General features: G+C 48.6%; 1 non-coding gene across 1 annotated transcript; it reads right to left on the bottom strand.

Moving 5' to 3' along the window:
• Positions 1–10,751: 10,751 nt before the first annotated feature.
• Positions 10,752–10,824, bottom strand: TRNAV-AAC. Its single transcript has one exon. It is a non-coding gene; the product is annotated as a tRNA-Val (tRNA).
• Positions 10,825–19,360: the final 8,536 nt, after the last annotated feature.

The following is a 19,360-nucleotide window of genomic DNA, read 5'->3' as shown; positions in this document are numbered from 1 at the left end:
GGGGGGCATAGATACCTACGTCCAGGCTGGAGGCATCCTGGGAGTCTTAGGGGATTTTTGGTGGCCCAAAATACCTATGTCCAAACTGTAGGGGTGCCAGGGGGTCTTAGGGGTTCGGGTGGGCACAGATACGTATGTCCAGGCTGTATCTGTCCCGGGGGGAGGTTAGAGGTTTCGTGAGGGGCACAGATATCTACGTCCAGATTGTAGATGTCCCGGGGGGGTTGGGGGGGTACAAATACCTACGTCCAGGCTGTAGGGGTTCCTGGGGGGTTAGGGGGTTTCTGAGTGGCACATATACCTACATGCACACTGGAGTGTCCCAGGGGGCTTCTGGAGTCTATATGGGGCACAGATACCAATGTCCTGGCTGTATAGGTCCCTGAGGGGCTTAGGGGGTTTGTGGGGGGCACAGATAACTACGTCTAGGCTGCAGGGGTCCCGGAGGGGCTTAGGGTTTGTCACAGAGTGTGCAGGAGTCTGGTCCAGCACTCCTCTTCTTGGGACTCACAGTGACTCTCAGCCAGCCAGTAAAACAGAAGGTTTATTGGACAACAGGAGTAAAGGATACAGCAGAGTTTGGAGGCACAAGCAGGACCCCGCAATCAAGTCCTTCTGGGGGTTCAGGAAACATAGTTCCCAGTTTGGGATTCCCTGAATTCCAACCACCCAGACCAAAACCGAAACTGAACTAACCCAACTCCCTCCAGCCGGCCCCTTCCTGTGTCCAGCTTCCCGGGCAAAGGTGCTGACCCTCTCCTGCCTGCCTAGCTTGAGTTACAGGCTGAGCACGTGTCCGGTCCTAAAGTCACCCCCTGCTCTCCCATCCCCCACACAGACAGTCCCTACTCCATCACAGTAATGCCCAGAGCATTTCCCCCATGGAGCAACAGTGACACCGTGTGGCCATGCAGGGTAATGCACAGAGCATTTCCTGCATGGAGCTACAGTGACACTGTATCAGAGGGTTAGCCATGTTAGTCTGGATCTGTAAAAGCAGCTAAGAATCCTGTGGCACCTTATAGACTAACAGACGTTTTGGAGCATGAGCTTTTGTGGGTGAATACCCACATGGACTTTTTTTGAGGGTCGAAATGACAGTCTGGACCTCTAGGCAGAAATTGTGGAAAAACAACATCGCTTGTTGAAGATGGGTGCTCATAACCTAAGTCGTGCAGAACGCAATGCCATCCACAGCCTCAGAAACCACCCAGACATTATCATCAAAGAGGCTGACAAAGGAGTTGCTGTTGTCATCATGAAGAGGTCTGACTACCAAAAGGAGGCTGCCAGACAACTCTCCAACACCAAATTCTACAGGCCACTTCCCTCAGATCCCACTGAGGAATACACTAAGAAACTGCACCATCTACTCAGGACATTCCCTACACTAACACCAGAACAAATCAACATACCCTTAGAGCCCAGACCAGGGTTATTCTATCTACTACCCAAGATCCACAAACCCGGAAATCCTGGACACCCCATCATCTCGGGCATTGGTACTCTCACTGAAGGACTGTCTGGATATGTGGACTCTCTACTCAGACCCTATGCCACCAGCACTCCCAGCTATCTCTGTGACACCACTGATTTCCTGAGGAAACTACAATGCATTGGTGACCTTCCAGAAAACACCATCCTAGCCACCATGGATGTAGAGGCTCTCTAGACGAACATCCCACACACAGATTGAATACAAGCTATCAGGAACAGTATCCCTGATGATGCCACAGCACAACTGGCTGCTGAGCTCTGTACCTGTATCCTCACACACAACTATTTCAAATTTGATGACAATATATATCTCCAGATCAGTGGCACAGCTATTGGTACCCGCATAGCCCCACAATATACCAATATTTTTATGGCTGACCTGGAACAACGCTTCCTCAGCTCTAGCCCACTCACGCCCCTTCTCTACCTACGCTATATTGATGACATCTTCATCATCTGGACCCATGGGAAGGAGTTTCTGGAAAAATTCCACCATGATTTCAACAGCTTCCACCCCACCATCAACCTCAGCCTGGACCAATCTATACAGGAGGTCTACTTTCTAGACACCACGGTGCAAATAAGTGATGGTCACATTACCACCACCCTATACCGCAAGCCTACCGACCGCTATGCCTACCTTCATGCCTCCAGCTTCCATCCCGGGCACATCACACGATCCATTGTCTACAGCCAAGCACTGAGGTACAACCGCATCTGCTCTAACCCCTCAGACAGAGACCAACACCTACAAAATCTCCACCAAGCATTCTCAAAACTACAGTACCCACAGGAGGAAATAAGGAAACAGATCAACAGAACCAGACGTGTACCCAGAAGCCTCCTACTGCAAGACAAACCCAAGGAAGGAACCAACAGGACTCCACTGGCCGTCACATACAGTCTCCAGCTAAAACCTCTCCAACGCATCATCAGGGACCTACAACCCATCCTGGACAATGATCCCACACTTTCACAGACCTTGGGTGGCAGGCCAGTCCTCACCCACAGGCAACCTGCCAACCTGAAACATATTCTCACCAGTAACTGCACACCGCACCATAGTAACTCTAGCTCAGGAACCAATCCATGCAACAAACCTCGGTGCCAACTCTGCCCACATATCTACACCAGTGACACCATCACAGGACCTAACCAGATCACCCATGCCATCACCGGTTCATTCACCTGCACGTCCACAAATGTAATATAAGTCATCATATGCTAGCAATGCCCCTCTGCTATATACATCGGCCAAACTGGACAGTTGCTACGGAAAAGGGTAAACGGACACAAATCAGATATTAGGAATGGCAATATACAAAAACCTGTAGGAGAACACTTCAACCTCCCTGGCCACACTATAGCAGACCTTAAGGTGGCCATCCTGCAGCAAAAAAACTTCAGGACCAGACTTCAAAGAGAAACTGCTGAGCTTCAGTTCGTCTGCAAATTTGACACCATCAGCTTAGGATTAAACAAAGACTGTGAATGGCTTGCCAATTACAGAACCAGTTTCTCCTCCCTTGGTTTTCACACCTCAACTGCTAGAACAGGGCCTCATCCTCCCTGATTGAACTGCCTCATTATCTCTAGCTTGCTTGCATATATATACCTGCCTCTCGAAATTTCCACTACATGCATCTGAGGAAGTGGGTATTCACCCATGAAAGCTCATGCTCCAAAACGTCTGTTAGTCTATAAGGTGCCACAGGATTCTTTGCTGCTTTTACAGATCCAGACTAACACGGGAAACCCCTCTGATAAGTGACACCATGTGGCCACACAGGGTAATGCACAGAGCATTTCCCGCATGGAGCAACAGTGACACCGTGTGACATCACAGGGTAATGCACAGAGCATCACACCTATGTAGAGGCTGTAGAGATCCCTGGGGGCTTAGAGGTCGTGGGGGGCACAGATAGCTACATCTAGGCTGGAGGCATTCCAGTGGGGATTAGGGGATTCATGGGGGACACAAATATCTACATCCGGGCTAGAGAAGTCCCTGGATGGCTTAGGGGGTTGTGGTGAGCACAGATACATACGTCCAGGCTGTAGTGGTCCCTAGGGGTTTAGGGAGTTGGTGACGGGCACAGAAACCTATGTATGGTCTGGAAGGGTCACTGGGGGACTTAAGGGGTTGTGGTTGCGCAGATACCTACGTCCCGGTTGGAGGGGGCCCTGGGGAGCTTAGGGGATTTGTGTGGCATACACATAGCTACAACCAGACTAGTGGGGGCCCTATGGGTCATAGGGAGCTTGTGGGGGGCACAGATACCTGCGCCTAGGCTGGAGGGGTTCTGGAGGGCTTCGAGGGGTTGTGGGGATCTCAGATAACTATGTCGAGGCTGGAGGGGTCCCATCGTGGCCTGGGGGTTTGTGGGGGGCACAGATACCTGCGTCTAGGGTGGAGGAGTTTCGGGGGTCTTAGGAAGGTTGTGGGGGCACAGATACCTATGTCCGTGGTGGAGGGGCCCCATCATGGCTTAGGGGATCCGTGGGGTCAGAGATAACTATGTCTAAGCTGGAAGGGTCCCCGGGGGGATTAGCTGTGTTGAGGGGGGAACAGATATCTATGTCCCGATTGTAGGTGGCCCTGGGTACCTTAGGCGGTTTGTGGGGGTCACAGATACAAACATCCATGCTGTAGGGGTCCCGAGGGTCTTTGTGGGGCTCTGAGGGTCACAGATACCTACCTACATGGCAGGGAGTCAGGTGTGGTCAGACACTGTGCTTTAACCACATGCAGGAACCATGACTTAGCTGGCTAAAGCACTTGCCTCGTAAGCAGGAGATTCTAGGTTCAACTCCCAGTGATCCCTAGGGGAGTGGCTTTTGGGGCACCTGGTATTGGCTACTGTCAGAAGACAAGATTCAGAGCTAGATGGGCCTTTGGTCTAGCCCAGTGTGGGTTTTCTTATTGTTTAAATTATGCTCAGAGCCACTGATAATAGAGTTACTGAAAGTTTGGGAGATAAGAGCTGATAGGTCAGTGGTCCAGTCCCCTCGCAGATGACCTCCTCCCTCTGAGACAGGGGCAGGTCTGAGCTCTCACACCAAATGCTCAGTGTGGCTGCCAGAATCTGTGGGCAGCTCATTTAATTTGCATTGAGGGTTGAGTCCTGCTTTGTGCCCAGTGTCTGAGAATGAAAATCCTAAACCGCCCTTTGAAATAAAGAATGCAGCAGGACGTGTTATTGTCCCTGCCCCAAAGCAGACAGACCAGTGGAGAAATGCCATTGAGTCCACGGTAACACTCCACTGCCGTTTTACCTTTTTGGCTTGCTAAACTCCCTCCCAACCTTGTGGGGTCCCAGACCCCGGTATTAAGCCTAAGCCTAGACGTCTAAACTGCAAATTTACCACCCCACGGCCCAAGCCCCAGGAGCCTGAGCTGGCATGGGGCAGCCCTGGGTGTTTCATTGCAGTGTGGGCATAGCCTAGCATTACGTCCACACTGCCGTTAACACGCCCAAGTCACTATTCTCAAACCCTGGATCAGCTGATTCAGGCTTGTGAGGCTTGTGCTGCAGGGTAATAAAATTACAGTGTAGACACTTGGGCTTGAACCCAGCCTCCGAGACCCCACGAGGGGTGAGGGTCTCTGAGCCTGGGCTCCAGTCTGAGCCCAAATGTCTGCACTGCAGTTTTTAGCCTCACAACCTGAGCCCCAGGAGCCCAAATCAGATCATCCAGGCCAGCCAGGCCACAGGAATTTTATCTCAGTATAGCTGCACTCTCAGGGTACGTCTACATTGCAATGCAAGCCCAGGGTTAGCAGAAGTCATGTCAGCAGCCCCAACACATAAACTTAAACCACGAGGAAAAGACCCACCCACAAGTAAGCTGGGCAGTGTCCTTCTCCCTACAGTTCGTAAGTCCAGCAACCAAAAGTCCTTTAACATGAGCCATCCCCTCTCTGCACCCCACTCACAGCTGTTGTCCTTAGTCAGTGCAAGCCCAGAGGTGCCTCTGTAGAGTTCACCTGCCATCCTGGGTGGAAAAGGGGGAAAATAAGAAGGCACCGTACTCATTATGTTGTCTAGGGACTCACTCACCCCTCCACAGCCACCCTGACCTAAAGCTGGTGTAACACATAAATTTTAGTATGAAAACTCAGGCCCCAGCCCACTTGGCCTTGGAACCCATGTCCCCTGCCTAGCAAGTGCTATTGAATTGAGGGTGAGTCCCTCCATCGGGATCTGCCAAGCACAGTTCTGCTGCCCTTGATTCACACAACAAGGATAACAACCCTTTATTTCTCCTGCCCCAATAACCAGGAGACTGGAAATCCAACACCAGGCAAAAGTGATCATTTTGGCAAGCAACCAAACATATTTCCAACATACTGTAAAATTCACTTGCAGACTTATGCATGAAACCTTGCAAGAAAATCTTCCTGAGGGAATCTGAGGCACCTGTAGCTGGGGGGAAGGAGGGAGCTGTGCTTTGGGATTGAGGAGCACTGGGAAAAGGAGGGGGCTGTGGGTTGGGACAGAGCAGAAGGGTGAAGAGGAGCAGGCACTGGTTGGGAGTGAGGAGCAGTGAACATAGGAGGGACTGAGGGTTGGGATTGAGGGGCACTGGGAATAGAGGGGACACGGGTTTAGGCTGAACAGTATCCTCATTTGGGGATCCAGCAGGACAGAGGAAGGCAGCAGGTGATTCTCATTCCGTAGGGATATTTTGTGTGTGTGTGCAGGGGAGGAACATGCTATATGCCCAGAGGCCTTTATTCCTCCACCCTGAAAGGACAGAGGGGCTGTCAGGAAGTTGCCTCTTCAATACCCCCCACACAAAGGCCCTTCTTGGGAAAGGCAAAATCCTGAAGAGAAAAAACAACATCAAAGAGGACTCCAGAAAGACAGATTTTTAAGATACAGTAAGTAGTTCATCACCTCACCAAGGATTTGAACCCTGGACCCTCAGATTAAGAGTCTGAGGCTCTACCACCTGAGCTCGCCAGCCTCATGAAGCAAAAGTGTAAGTTGGTGCAGAGGAGAAACTAGTCAAGAAAACAAGAGCAGGAAACAATAGGGGAAACCTGCTGCTCTCTCTGGCCTGGTCAACACTACGAGTTTATATCCAAATTAGCAGCGTTAAATCACATTAACATTGCATCCGTCCACACAACGAAGCCCTTTATATCGGTATAAAGGGCTCTTAATACCGGAATCTGTACTCCTCCCTGATGAGGGGAGTAGCACTGAAATCGGTATTGCCATATTGGATTAGAGTTAGCGTGGCCGCAACTCGATGCTATTGGCCTCCAGGTGCTATCCCACACTGCACCATTGTGACTGCTCTGGACAGCAATCTGAACTCGGATGCACTGGCCAGGTAGGTAGGAAAAGCCCCGTGAACTTTTGAATTTCATTTCCTGTTTGCCCAATGTGGAGCACTGATCAGCACAGGTGACCATGCAGTCCCAGAATCAAAAAAGAGCTCCAGCATGGACCATACGGGAGATACTGAAGCTGATCTCTGTATGGGGAGATGAATCTGTTCTATCAGAACTCCGTTCCAAAAGACGAAATGCCAAAACATTTGAAAAAAATCTCCAAGGCTATGATGGACAGAGGCCACAACAGGGACTCAACGCAGTGCTGAAACTTAAGGAACTGAGACAAGCATACCAGAAAGTCAAAGAATGAAATGGACGCTCACGGAGGGAGGGGCGACTGATGACTGTAGCTATCCCACAGTTCCCGCACTCTCCGAAAACCATTTGAATTCTTGGCTGAGCTCCCAAAGCCTGAAGGGTCAAAAACATTGTCGTGGGTGGTTCAGGGTATATGTCGTTCCCCCTTCCCCGTGAAAGCAAAGGGAAAAAAATCCTCTCTCATCTTTTTTTCAATGTCACTGTATGTCTACTGGATGCTGCTGGCAGGTGTGGTGCTGCAGCACTACACAGCAGCATTCCCTTCCCTTCCCGATGGCAGACGGTACAGTAGGACTGGTATCCATCATCGTCGTCCCGTGAGTGCTCCTGACTGGCCTTGGTGAGGTCGGCCGGGGGTGCCTTGGCAAAAATGGGAATGACTCCCAGGTCATTCTCTTCTTTAAGTTTTGTCTGATGGAGATTCAGTCCTGCCTGGAATATCATAGCAGCTGGAGGCTGCCCTCCCATCCCCCCTTTGAGCTCTGCTTGCAGAGGCAATATTGTCAGTGTTGTTTCAAATTCCTGCATTCTTTATTACTTCATCACACAAATGGGAGGATAACTGCCACGGTAGCCCAGGAGGGGTTGAGGAGGAGGGAAGCAAAGGGTGAGGCTAGAATGACATGCAGCTCATCATTTCTGTGGGATGTCTGGGGCTCTGACCCAGAGCGGCCGTTTGCCTCTCTGGTTCTTTAGTAGATCTTGGCTGATAGTCTAGGCAGAACTGACTCTCCATTAGATAAAACTTAAAGAAGGAAACGACCTGCGGAGTCATTCCCATTATTGTCCATGCACCCCCAGCTGACCTCACTGAGGCCATCCAGGAGCACCTATGGCAGCAGCAGACGGTACAGTATAACTGGTAACTGTCATTGCCAACTTGCAAAGCAGCAGACGGTACAGTATGGCTTGTAACCATCTTTGCTAACTTGCAAAAAACAAAGGGATGCTGCTGTGCAGTGCTGCAGTACCTGTTGCTGTTAACAACATCCAGTAGACATACAGTGACAGTGAAAAAAGGCTGAACAGGCTCCATGGTTGCTGTGCTATGGCATCTGCCCTGGCAATCCAGGGAAAAGGGCACGAAATGATTGCCTGCCGTTGCTTTCACAGAGGGAGGATTGAGTGACGACATTTACCCAGAATCACCAATGATGCTGTTTTTACCCCATCAGGCATTGAGATCTCAACCCAGAATTCCAATGGGCAGGGGAGACTGCGGGAACTATGGGATAGCTATCCACAGTGCAACGCTCTGGAAATTGACGCTAGCCTCGGTACATGGACGCACACCGCCGAATTAATGTGCTTAGTGTGGGCGCGTGCCCTCGACTTTATGCAATCTATTTCCAAAAAACGGTTCCTGTAAAATCAGAATAATTCTGTAGTGTAGACATAACCTGTGATTAACAACTTTGGTGGCTAATTGAAAGGCTGATGGTTCAAACCCAAGTGAAGATGGAGGTGTTCCTTTTTCAGTGATGAGAATCCAATACATTTTATCAGGTAGAAAATCTCCTCAGTGCTGGTCTAGCCTCATTTGACAAGCATAAGTGGCATATAGGAGAAACTCTTTTGCCAGATGCTTGGTGGTATAGTGGTGAGCATAGCTGCTTTCTAAGCAGTTGACCAGGGTTCAATTCCCAGCCCATGCAATGAGATGATGTTTTCTCCCCTGGGAATTGGTTTAATTTCAGTCACATTGTATCAGTTTAGTGATGGAATGAGAGAATCAGTGTCCCAAATCCCAGCAGGTAATTAAACACCCAGCGGAGGAAGAAAGGGGCGGGACTATGCAATGAGCAGTTGGAGTCATCCTGGTATTACAATGTTTGGTTTATTTTTTAAAAAAATTTCCTTTACTTCCCTCTCCCCTTTAGACTCAGAGCCTTTAAGGTCAGAAGGGACCACTGTGATCATCTAGTCCGACCTGCTGCACTTTGCAGGCCAAAAGACCCCACCCACCCACCCGCTCCTGTAATAGACCCGGGAGGGGAGGCAGCTCTGTGCTCTGCCCCTACCCCAGGCAGCATATGGAGGCCCTCTGCTCCCCTCCCCCCATGGGTGTGCAGAGATGTCCCAGCAGCACTGAGGTGGCTCCCTGCCCACTCTGCCTCCGTCCCTGCGTGCTGCTCCCAGAAGTGACTGGCATGTCCCAGCATCCCTTATGGCGGGGGGAGTGTCTCCATGCGCTGCCTCTGCCCTGAGTACCAACTCCATAGCTCCCATTGGCCAGGAACTGCAACCAATGGGAGCTCTGGGGGCAGCGCCTGAAGGCAGAAGCGCACGGAGACCCCCTGGCCCCACGCACCTAGGAGCTGCTGCTGCAGGGTTGTGTGTACTGGTCACTTTGGGAGTTGCTGTGCCAGGGGTCAGCGCTACCTCTCCCACACCCCAACCTCCTCCCCCAGCACAGACTCCATACCCCACACCCAAATTTCCTCCCAGAGCTTTGCTTGTCTTTCTTTCACCCAGAACCATCCTTCCTCTCCTGGGCTGCAAGGAGCCACCCCAGGGAAGCCAAGAGGCAGGCACAGGATTCTGCCTTCCAGCAGCCAACCGCACCTCCCCAGGCTTTGCAGAATGAATGGTGGTGCTCTACTAACCCCACTTAGCCACACTGAGACGCTTAGCTTCTGCCCTGCCTTCCTCAGCTCAACTTTCCTCTTTTGCCCCATTCCTGCCTCACTTCCTCCTTTGGCAAATCACTCAAAGGAGGCCAGCAGGAAGAGCCGGCCGCTATAGGCCAACCTCCCAGGGCAGAGGAGGCCAAGCTACAAGGCTTCAAATGGTGATTGGCCCAGATCCTCTAGCTTTCCCCTGCTGATGCCAAGGCTTTTTCTCAGCTCATTTCCCCACCCTCTGTCCTGCAGGGGTTGGGGTTATCACAGGTGTTACCCAAAATTAGGCCAGCTAGTAAGCGTAGGGAGGACTAATGACCCACCAGAGTTTGGCAGAAAGCAGCACATTTATTATACTGACAGCTAAGCTCCAAAGAAGACGGGTGGGGTGTCACACTCACATATTCACGCTCCCAGGACTGGCACAGCACTGGAGATGTCAGGATTCAGCAAGGTAAGTGTCCCACAGTGCAGTGATGGATGGTGGGATGAAGGTAAGTCTTCCTGAGGCACAATGAAATACAACACAGAGAACCACTGGCCAGGTGGTCCAGGCGAAGGGTATTCACTGGAGGTACAAGCTTGTGAGTGACTCCTGAGCACAGGGCCCCTTCCCCTTTTAAGGACCTGCTCTTCATGGCCTGTGACTAGAGATGACTTGGCTGCATCTGGTGGGTCACACTCCACCTTGGACAGTGTCCATGCTCTGAGTGTGTGAGTGCTGCCTAATTAGAGTCCCAGACATCTTGTCTATCTAGGAGCTCTTCTGCTCTTCAACCAGCCCCTTCATCCCACAAGCATTCCAGGAGGGAGGGGAGGGGGAAAGCCACTTCACAGGTATTCAGAGAGGGAGAGGAGACAAAAGCAGGAGGGAGGGGAAGTATAACAGACCTTTTGAGCATAGAAATCACTGCTGCTCCTATAACAGCAGGGACAGGCCAATAGAAGCTGGGAAAATTAAGCCATCACGTTTCTGCCTGGTTTCAAACCAGGCACCTTTTGCATGTTAGGCAAACGTGATAACCACTACACTACAGAAACTTTGCCACTGGGGTTTGCCCCTCCATTCACAAGAACCTAAGAATGGCCATACTGGGTCAGACCAAAGGTCTATCCAACCCCGCAACCTATCTGCCAACAGTGGCCAATGCCAGGAGCCCCAGACAGACTGAACCTAACATGTAATGATCAAGTGATCTCTCTCCTGCCATCTATCTCCACCCTCTGATAAACAGAGGCTAGGGACACCATTCCTTACCCAGCATGGCTAATAGCCATTAATAGATTCATAGACTCTAGGACTGGAAGGGACCTCAAGAGGTCATCGAGTCCAGTCCCCTGCCCTCATGGCAGGACCAAATATTGTCTAGACCATCCCTGAAAGACATTTATCTAACCTACTGTCGTGGAAAATGACCACCACCGAGTTGAGTTGATCAGACAGCCTGAGGCTCCTTTATTGATTAATCAGAGAATACATGCATATGCACGGAGAGACGACAAAGTCCCCTAGCAAGGGGAAGTCGCTCCACCTTACAGCAGTGATACCTGTGCTTATAAAGCCTAAAATCGCAAATTATCACATGAGCTTACACAGCTGTCATTACCTTATTTGGCTAACATATGACATCTTTTCAAAACAATTGTTATTAATTATTTTTATATATTGCAAAAAGAGCTAAAAATTGCAAAGCTTGTCCCTTTTTACTTCCTCTTAGGAAGATCTTGCTATTGCCAAGACTTTGACACCCCGGTTACCTTGTACTTGCGGTTTAAGCAGCTGTTTCTGAAGCAATTTTGAGGAACTTGGGTCCAAAAATACATGTTTGTTCTTTTGGCCAAGTTATTAGGGGTTATCTTTTATACTTGCATGAGTTACTTAATAAACTATAATGACCTAGCAGCTGTTAGTCTTTTCCTGCAGTGATGGATGGGTTATTTAAGGGATTTTATGTCATTTTTAACCCTTTATAGCAGCATTTTTATTGTTTAGCAGCATTTGGTGGTTATTGTAGTGTTAGCAGCATTTAATAGTGTTAAGATAGTGTATTAAATCAGAGAGTGAGCCTCAGGTGAGTTAGTGATTGATTATTTTCCTTACTCTTCTATATGTTAGTATGATTGAGGCCTATGGCCTTGATGTAATTATTGGCTTGATCAAGACCCGGCTTTTGGGCCTGGGGTTAGTTTTCTTTATCATCCCCTCCTTTGTTTGCTGCCTATGGATTCTGCACAGCAGCAAACACTTCATCAATGTCTGAAAGGGGGATATTCATGAGTTCCTGTGCAATCTGTTCAATTGTCTCCTGATCCACTGTTCCTTGGCCAAGATTACCTTCTTGAGGAGGGTTTGGGGTTGAAACATTGGCAGGAAAGTTAGCTCTGAAAGTAACACAGAAATCTTCATCGACATTGGTGGGAGTGTAGTATGGTTCGGGTCTGACAGGGTTAATGGAGACTAACTGTGGTGGGGGATAGGAACGGGACGCTGTATACGGGCATGTGCAATGTGACCAGCAGTTACAGCAACACCAACAGCAGATGCATACAAAGGTAAATGTGCCAATGGCAAACAGATGCCATACATACCAGGGGTGTTTTGGGGGTGACTGAAAGCTATTTGTAAATTGGCAAAGAAGGTCAGTCTTGACACAGAGGGTGGACACTAGATGAACAGTTTGGAGGGCGTTTAGAGCTTCCTGATAAACAGTTTCTAAATAGTGAATTTGAGTTTGTAAGTGTGAAATAGACTGTATGTCTGGTAGGAGAGATAACAGTGAATGGAATCAGTCAGGGACAGCAGAGGTCCAGTCAAAAGGAACCTGAAATTCTAAATAAACCTGATAATCCTTTTCTGTGGGCCAGTAAATGTTATGAGTACCTGAACTAGTGTGGAGGTTAAAGGCCACATCATGTATGATTGATGAATTGACATGAACACAACTGCTATTTGCAGACAACAGGGGATGAGAGGCTAAATCTTGTAGACTGCCAAGGCCTTCCCAGCATACCCAGTGATAGACAGTTACCACTTCTCCGGGGTGTAGTTTTCTAAAGCATTGCAGTTGAGGGGGCTGCAAGGGCCAATAGGTCCAGAGGTCACCTAGACCTATCCAAAGGTCAGGGGTTATAGCTGGGGCACCGATTAAGAAGCGGTTAGGACTGCCAGGGGGCTTAATTTCCCAAACATCTCGATGAATTACCCAGTCCCACAAGCAACCACCCCAAGGGCCTGGGAGAATACGATAAGTGGGGGCCCAAAATCCTTTCACGGGTCCATAAGCCCGGAAGGAACACTGTGAGCGCCAACACTTCCATTTAGAGAACTTCCAAGTATGTCTCCATGGCCACAAATCGAGGAGTATGCCAGATGTATTAGTAAGGGCAGTGGGCCAACGCTGCTGTTCGAGGTCCTTACGTAAGGAAAAAAGGATAGTGTTAAGATAATCCTGTACTTCTGAACACGCTTGATCCCACTGCAATACCTTTCCTGATGTAGCAACCTGGTGGACCATTTGCTTAAGCAGGTCCTGGGTAACAATGCTTAATGCCGAAATAGTATGGAGTGCGCCTATACCGGCCTTCTCCTCAGTAATCTGAGCCCCAGAGATAAATCCTGCAGCCTGGTCTAATTGTCCCAGATGACCCTCATGTTCCTGTGTTTTGTAAACTGTCCAAGCTGAAGCGGCAGTGTTAGCACTGTGCAGCAGAGTGTCAACAATATCTCTCCTTTTTCTGCTATTTTTAAGTCAAGCTTGCTGTTCCATTAGGCGTATGGCTGCACCCTTAGAGCAGTTAGGATAAGTGCTAGTAATCTGAAAGTGAGTAAGGGGTAGGGAGAAATGGACGGTTCCCAAAGTAGCATTTAAAATTGTCCATTTGAACCCTGATAAGTGAGGCTTTTCTGTGGGCTCATACCATAACTGTTGGCTTTGAACCTGAATGCCCTTTTTAGCCAATGTGGTTTCAATTGAATGTGAAGGAGTGTATTGAAGTAGTGTACAGGTGAGATTTGCAGTGAGGGGAATGTCCTGGGCACAAAGAAATCCTACAGTGGCTAAACATATTCTTTCAACAGTAACATTAGTCCTGGTGGCACGAGTAGCTACAAAACATTCTGGACCCTCATCAGTAAGGGGCCAACAAGTACCTGGGACTAACACAAGGTCTATATTATGGTCAGTGTCCCATGTATCTATGTAAATTTCAGCTTGGTCAGGTTCTCCTGTATAAGTAACATAAGAGGTTATATTACGGTAACTAAGATACACCATACCAAACGCATTCCATTTAACATACCGTTCATACACTTGGCCCTGTAATGAGAAGATTAACTTGGATAAGCAATAAGAAAACAAATCACTAGAGGAAGAGGGTCTGGGCCACTGTATAATGGTCGAGGTCTTGGGTAAATATGGGTCTGATTGGGGCTCGGAATGGGTATGATTTTCTGAGACATTGAGGGATGGAGTGACTATGGGAGGGATTCTTAAAGGGGGGACTGTAGGGGGAGCAGAGGAGGTGTGGGGATGGTCCAGTAGTTCTGGAATAATCTGACATGGCCAGGGGACCTGACCTGGGCGGAAATTAGCTGCACTGGGGATAAATCCCAATATCCAGTGTACCCCAATACCATGTCGAGTAACCACAGGTACCTCCCTGATACCACATTATGTACCGCCTCTTATACCACGGCCAATTTTTAACGTCCTCAATAGTAAGAGTCTTTGGTTTAACTGTAGAGGCTTCTCGAGACCTTCTTGCCTTTCCCTTTTGTCCGGCAGCAAGGGTCTGTATACCACACGAAGCAGAACGAGGAGTCGACCTTTCCCTTTTCCCAGCAGCGATAGCATTTACCCCGCACAGAGGATAGCATGGGGTGGTCGTTGTAACTTTCGGTTTTGTTGTCGCCAGGAAGCGCAACGAAGTGGTCTTTCGAGCAGCAGCTGAGAGCAGGAAAGAGTCATAAATGTTTAGAAGAAACATGAAAAACATCAGAGTGGAGATGAACCAGATGGAGGGCATCAGCCATCTCCGCACTCGTGCAGTCTGTTTAATTTTGGTCTGCGGATCAGTCATGATGGATTAGATAACCTGTCGACCTCTAAGGCGATACTTGGGTTCTCGCTCAGGTTCACCTGTTGACGCTGCCGGCTGAGGCTGTGGAACAAACAGGGCACTGGTGGGATCCAAAGGAGGTGTTACCTTCTTGCAGTGAGATGCGTGTACCCAATTTGGGAGTCCTTGGCACTTCACTGCAATATGGGTAGTCAGCAAGACCTGGAACGGACCCTTCCACCTGGGCTCCAAGGCAGACTTCCGCTGGAACACCTTACAGCAAACCCAGTCACCAGGCTCCAAGGGATGGCATGCAGTTTCAGCTGGATCTGGTAGGGCACTCTGGACCTGTGAATGAACAAATCTAACGTGTCTAATTAGCGCTTTGCAATATTCTAGCACATTTTCATCACAGAGTTGTAAATTTTGGGAGTTAGGGGGCAAGGGCGGGGACACTGGCATCCTCATTGGTCTAGCCATGAGAATCTCATGAGGAGACAATCCATGTTTACGCATGGGAGTGTTTCTCATTTGCATTAATGCCAGAGGGAGTGCATCTGGCCACTTGAGGCCTGTTTCTGCACACAGTTTTGCCAGTTTGTTTTTCAGGTCCCCATTCTTTCGTTCCACCGCTCCTGCACTTTGAGGGTGGTGAGCACAGTGTAAACGTTGGTCCACACGTAGAGCCTTACAGATTTGCTGAGTGATTTGACCTGTAAAATGGGTTCCTCTGTCACTGTTAATTGAGACAGGGATGCCAAAGCAAGGAATAAATTCCTTGAGCAGCTTCTTTGCTACTGTAGTTGAGTCTGCCTTAGCACATGGGTAAGCTTCCACCCACCCAGAGTACATGCACACACACACAAGTACATACTCATATGAACAGCATTTAGGCATACTTATGAAGTCTATTTGGATATTTACAAATGGTCCCCATGGCAGCGGATGTGCTGCCTGGGTTGTTTGAACAGGTTGTCCACTGTTATATGCCAAGCAGATAGGACACGTTCGGCAATACTGCTGGGCAACACTTGTGAACTTTGGAGCATACCAGTGCTTAAGTACAGAAGCAATCATTCCCTCCTTGCCTACATGGGCCAGCCCGTGTGCTAGCCGGGCAAGGTGGGGAAGCAGAGCCAAGGGTGCCACCAGGCGGCCGTCTGGTGCATACCACAAGGCATCATCCGGATGTTTGGAACAGCCGGACTGTTTCCAGCGGTCTTTCTCATCCTCTGGTGCCGACTCCTGCGTAAGCACTAGATCCTGCAAAGAGTCGACTAAGGAGATAGGCTGGGATACACAAAGAGCAAATATTTCAGTAGGAGCCGGAGACCCAGAAAGGGCCACTTGCCTGGCGGAGGCATCCGCCAGGGCATTTCCTCGAGTAACATCGTCATGGGGTTTTTGATGAGCTGCACATTTAACTACAGCAATAGCAGAGGGTAATTGTAATGCAGATAAAAGAGCATTAACATATGGGCCGTGGCTAATAGGTGCTCCAGTAGAAGTAAGAAATCCCCTATATTTCCACAACTGCCCATAATCATGCACTACTCCAAAAGCATACCTAGAATCAGTATAAATAGTAACAGACATACCGGTTGCCAAGCAACAGGCTCTAGTAAGAGCATACAATTCAGCAACTTGGGCTGACTTCACTGAAGGAAGGGAGAAGGATTCTATAATGCTTTGTTGATTACACACAGCATAGCCTGCTACCAGCTGTCCTTCCGCATTTCTTAAACAGGAACCATCCACATAATAAATTAACTCTGGGTTTTGCAGGGGAATATCCTGCAGATCAGATCTGGGGGCAGATAATTCAGCAGTTACAGATAAGCAATCATGAGGTTCCCCATCGGTTGCCATGGGGAGAAGGGAAGCAGGATTTAGTACTGGACACCTAACTAAAGTAACATTTGCAGCATTTATTAGGAGCATTTCATACTTAGCAAGTCTGGAATTCGAGAGATGCTGTGTTTTACTTTTAGTCAGAAGAGCAGTAACCGCATGAGGGACAGCCACAGTGAGGGGGCTGCCAAGAACGAGAGAAACGGAAGCTTCTGTTAACTTTGCTGCTGCTGCAACAGACCGAAGACAAGGGGGTAACCCAGCTGCTACCGGATCTAATGAGGAACTGAAATAAGCTTTGGGGCGGTGTTTTTCTCCATGAGTCTGAGTAAGAACACCCTGGGCTGAACCCTCTCTTTCATGACAGAAAAGAGTAAAAGGTTTTTTATAATCGGGTAGACCGAGAGCGGGGGCTTTGGTTAAAGCAATTTTGATTTGCTGAAATGCTTCTTCTGCTTCCGCAGGCCATGGAATAGGGTCAGAGATTTTGTTAAGGGTTAGATCCTGTAAGGGCTGCACAAGAGATGCATAACCCAGAATCCACTGTCTACAATAGCCTGCCATCCCTAGAAATCCTCTAAGCTGTTTCTTTGTGATTGGTCTAGGGATCTTCTGAATCGCCTGTACCTGCGAAGAGGATAAAGCGCGTTTACCTGCAGAAATATCATGGCCTAGATAGTGAACTACGGGGAGACAGAGTTGTAACTTTTCTCTGGAAGCCTTATGACCCTTTTGAGCTAGGGCTTGGAGTAAAACTAACGTATCTGCTTTTGAAGCTTCCAGGGAGTCAGAGGCAAGCAACAGATCATCTACATATTGAATCAAGACGGACCCTTTTGGAAATTGGATATCATCCAGATCCTTTTTTAAGATTTGAGAAAAGATAGTAGGAGATTCAGTATAGCCTTGGGGCAGTCTGGTCCAAGTATATTGAGCACCCTGATAAGTAAAAGCAAAGAGGAACTGGCTGTCTACGTGAATGGGAATAGAAAAGAAAGCAGAGCACAAATCTATTACAGAAAAATACTGGGCAGTTGGAGGTATACAAGAAAGAATAGTAGCAGGATTGGGAACTACTGGAAAAGTTGGGAGGACAGCAGCATTAATGGCACGCAAATCCTGTACGAATCGCCAGGTGTTTTTCCCGGGTTTTCGTACAGGCAGAATGGGAGTATTACATTCACTTACTGTTGGTACTATGACTCCTTGTTTGAGCAGAGCAGAAAGAACCGGGCGAATCCCTTCCTCAGCTTGCTGAGAGAGGGGATACTGCCAGACCCTAGGGAGAGGTTTGCTTGGATTTAAAAGAATTTTAACAGGTTGAGCAGAACAAATGTGTCCTACTTGGTTAGCGTGTTCAGCACACAGCGAGGGGGGTACCTTTGCCAGTAGTTCCTGTTGCAACAAGGAAGGACTGGGCTCCCGATCTGGGGCTTGATCAATTTGTAGGAGGCCTAGAACCTCATTGTGAGCCGGATCTGGGACCTCTAAAAAGACCCCGTCCGGAGAACAAAAGATAGTGCAATGGAGTTTACATAATAAATCCTTACCTAAAAGGTTTACAGGAAAACACGGACTAAGAAGAAAAGCCTGGTCAGCGGAAAGAGGACCAATAGATATAGATAAGGGAGATGACACAGGATGGGGAATGGGAGTATTTCCTACTCCTACAGCAGTTACAACCTCAGAAGAAAGGGGTACAGTGGAGAAATCTTGTGCTCTTAAAGTAGATCTAGAAGCTCCTGTATCAACCAAACAAGGGGTAGGGACACCATTTATTAGGAAAGAAACTGTTGGACCAGTTTGGTCCACATAAACGAGGGGGGCAACGACGACATTATTAGTCTCCTGGCATTCCTAATAGTTAAGGGCCGGGGCTGGCGGAGCAGAAAAAGGCAATCCCTCCTGCTTTGGGAACTGCCTAGGGGGTCGTGTAGGGCAGTCCTTAATGAAGTGTCCCTCCTTTTTACAAAATCTGCACTGGACTTTTCCCAATTGGGGACAATTGGCTCTCCAATGTCCTTCTTGCCCACATAAGAAGCAGGCTGTGGAGCTAGGATTAGTCAGGGGGTTATTTCCAGCAGAGGGTTGAGCTTTAGTTACTGCTTGTTTTGGCCTTCGCCTGGGTCCTTTCCCAGTGGAATCCTGCATATTTTGGATTTGCAAGGCCATGAGTTTAGATTCTGTGTCATCCTTTTTTCTTTCTAACTGACGGTGAAAATGTTGTGCAGCTGCCAGAATTCCTTCCAGATTTTTGCCTTCCCAATCCACTATATTAATCCTTAACTGTTCTCCCACCTTTGGCAAGAGTCCTTGCACAAAAGCAGCTATCACTTGTGTAGCTGCCTGTTCTGCATCATTAATCCCCGAATGCCTTTCAAACACTTGCTTTATTCGTTCCATAAAATCAGCCGGATTTTCTCCCTTATTTTGCTTATAGGCGTTTATTTTTGCCCAGTCCGTTTTCTTTGGGCATACATTAAGAACTTCATTAACTAAGTTAACCCTCTTCTGGTTAAATTCAGCTTCAGATAACTGACCAGGTTCAGCCGGCCAATCTGCCCTTGCATAGAGGCGGGTAAGGGTCTCTTTGGGCACAATAGCTGATAACAGTTGATGCATATCAGCATGGGAGGGGTTATAACACTTAACTATCATCTCCAATTGT

Source organism: Gopherus evgoodei, unplaced genomic scaffold, assembly GCF_007399415.2.
Source record: "Gopherus evgoodei ecotype Sinaloan lineage unplaced genomic scaffold, rGopEvg1_v1.p scaffold_85_arrow_ctg1, whole genome shotgun sequence".
NCBI classification, from domain to species: domain Eukaryota; kingdom Metazoa; phylum Chordata; order Testudines; family Testudinidae; genus Gopherus; species Gopherus evgoodei.
The sequence above is the reverse complement of the archived record's forward strand: the minus strand, read 5'-3'. Positions and strand labels throughout refer to the sequence as shown.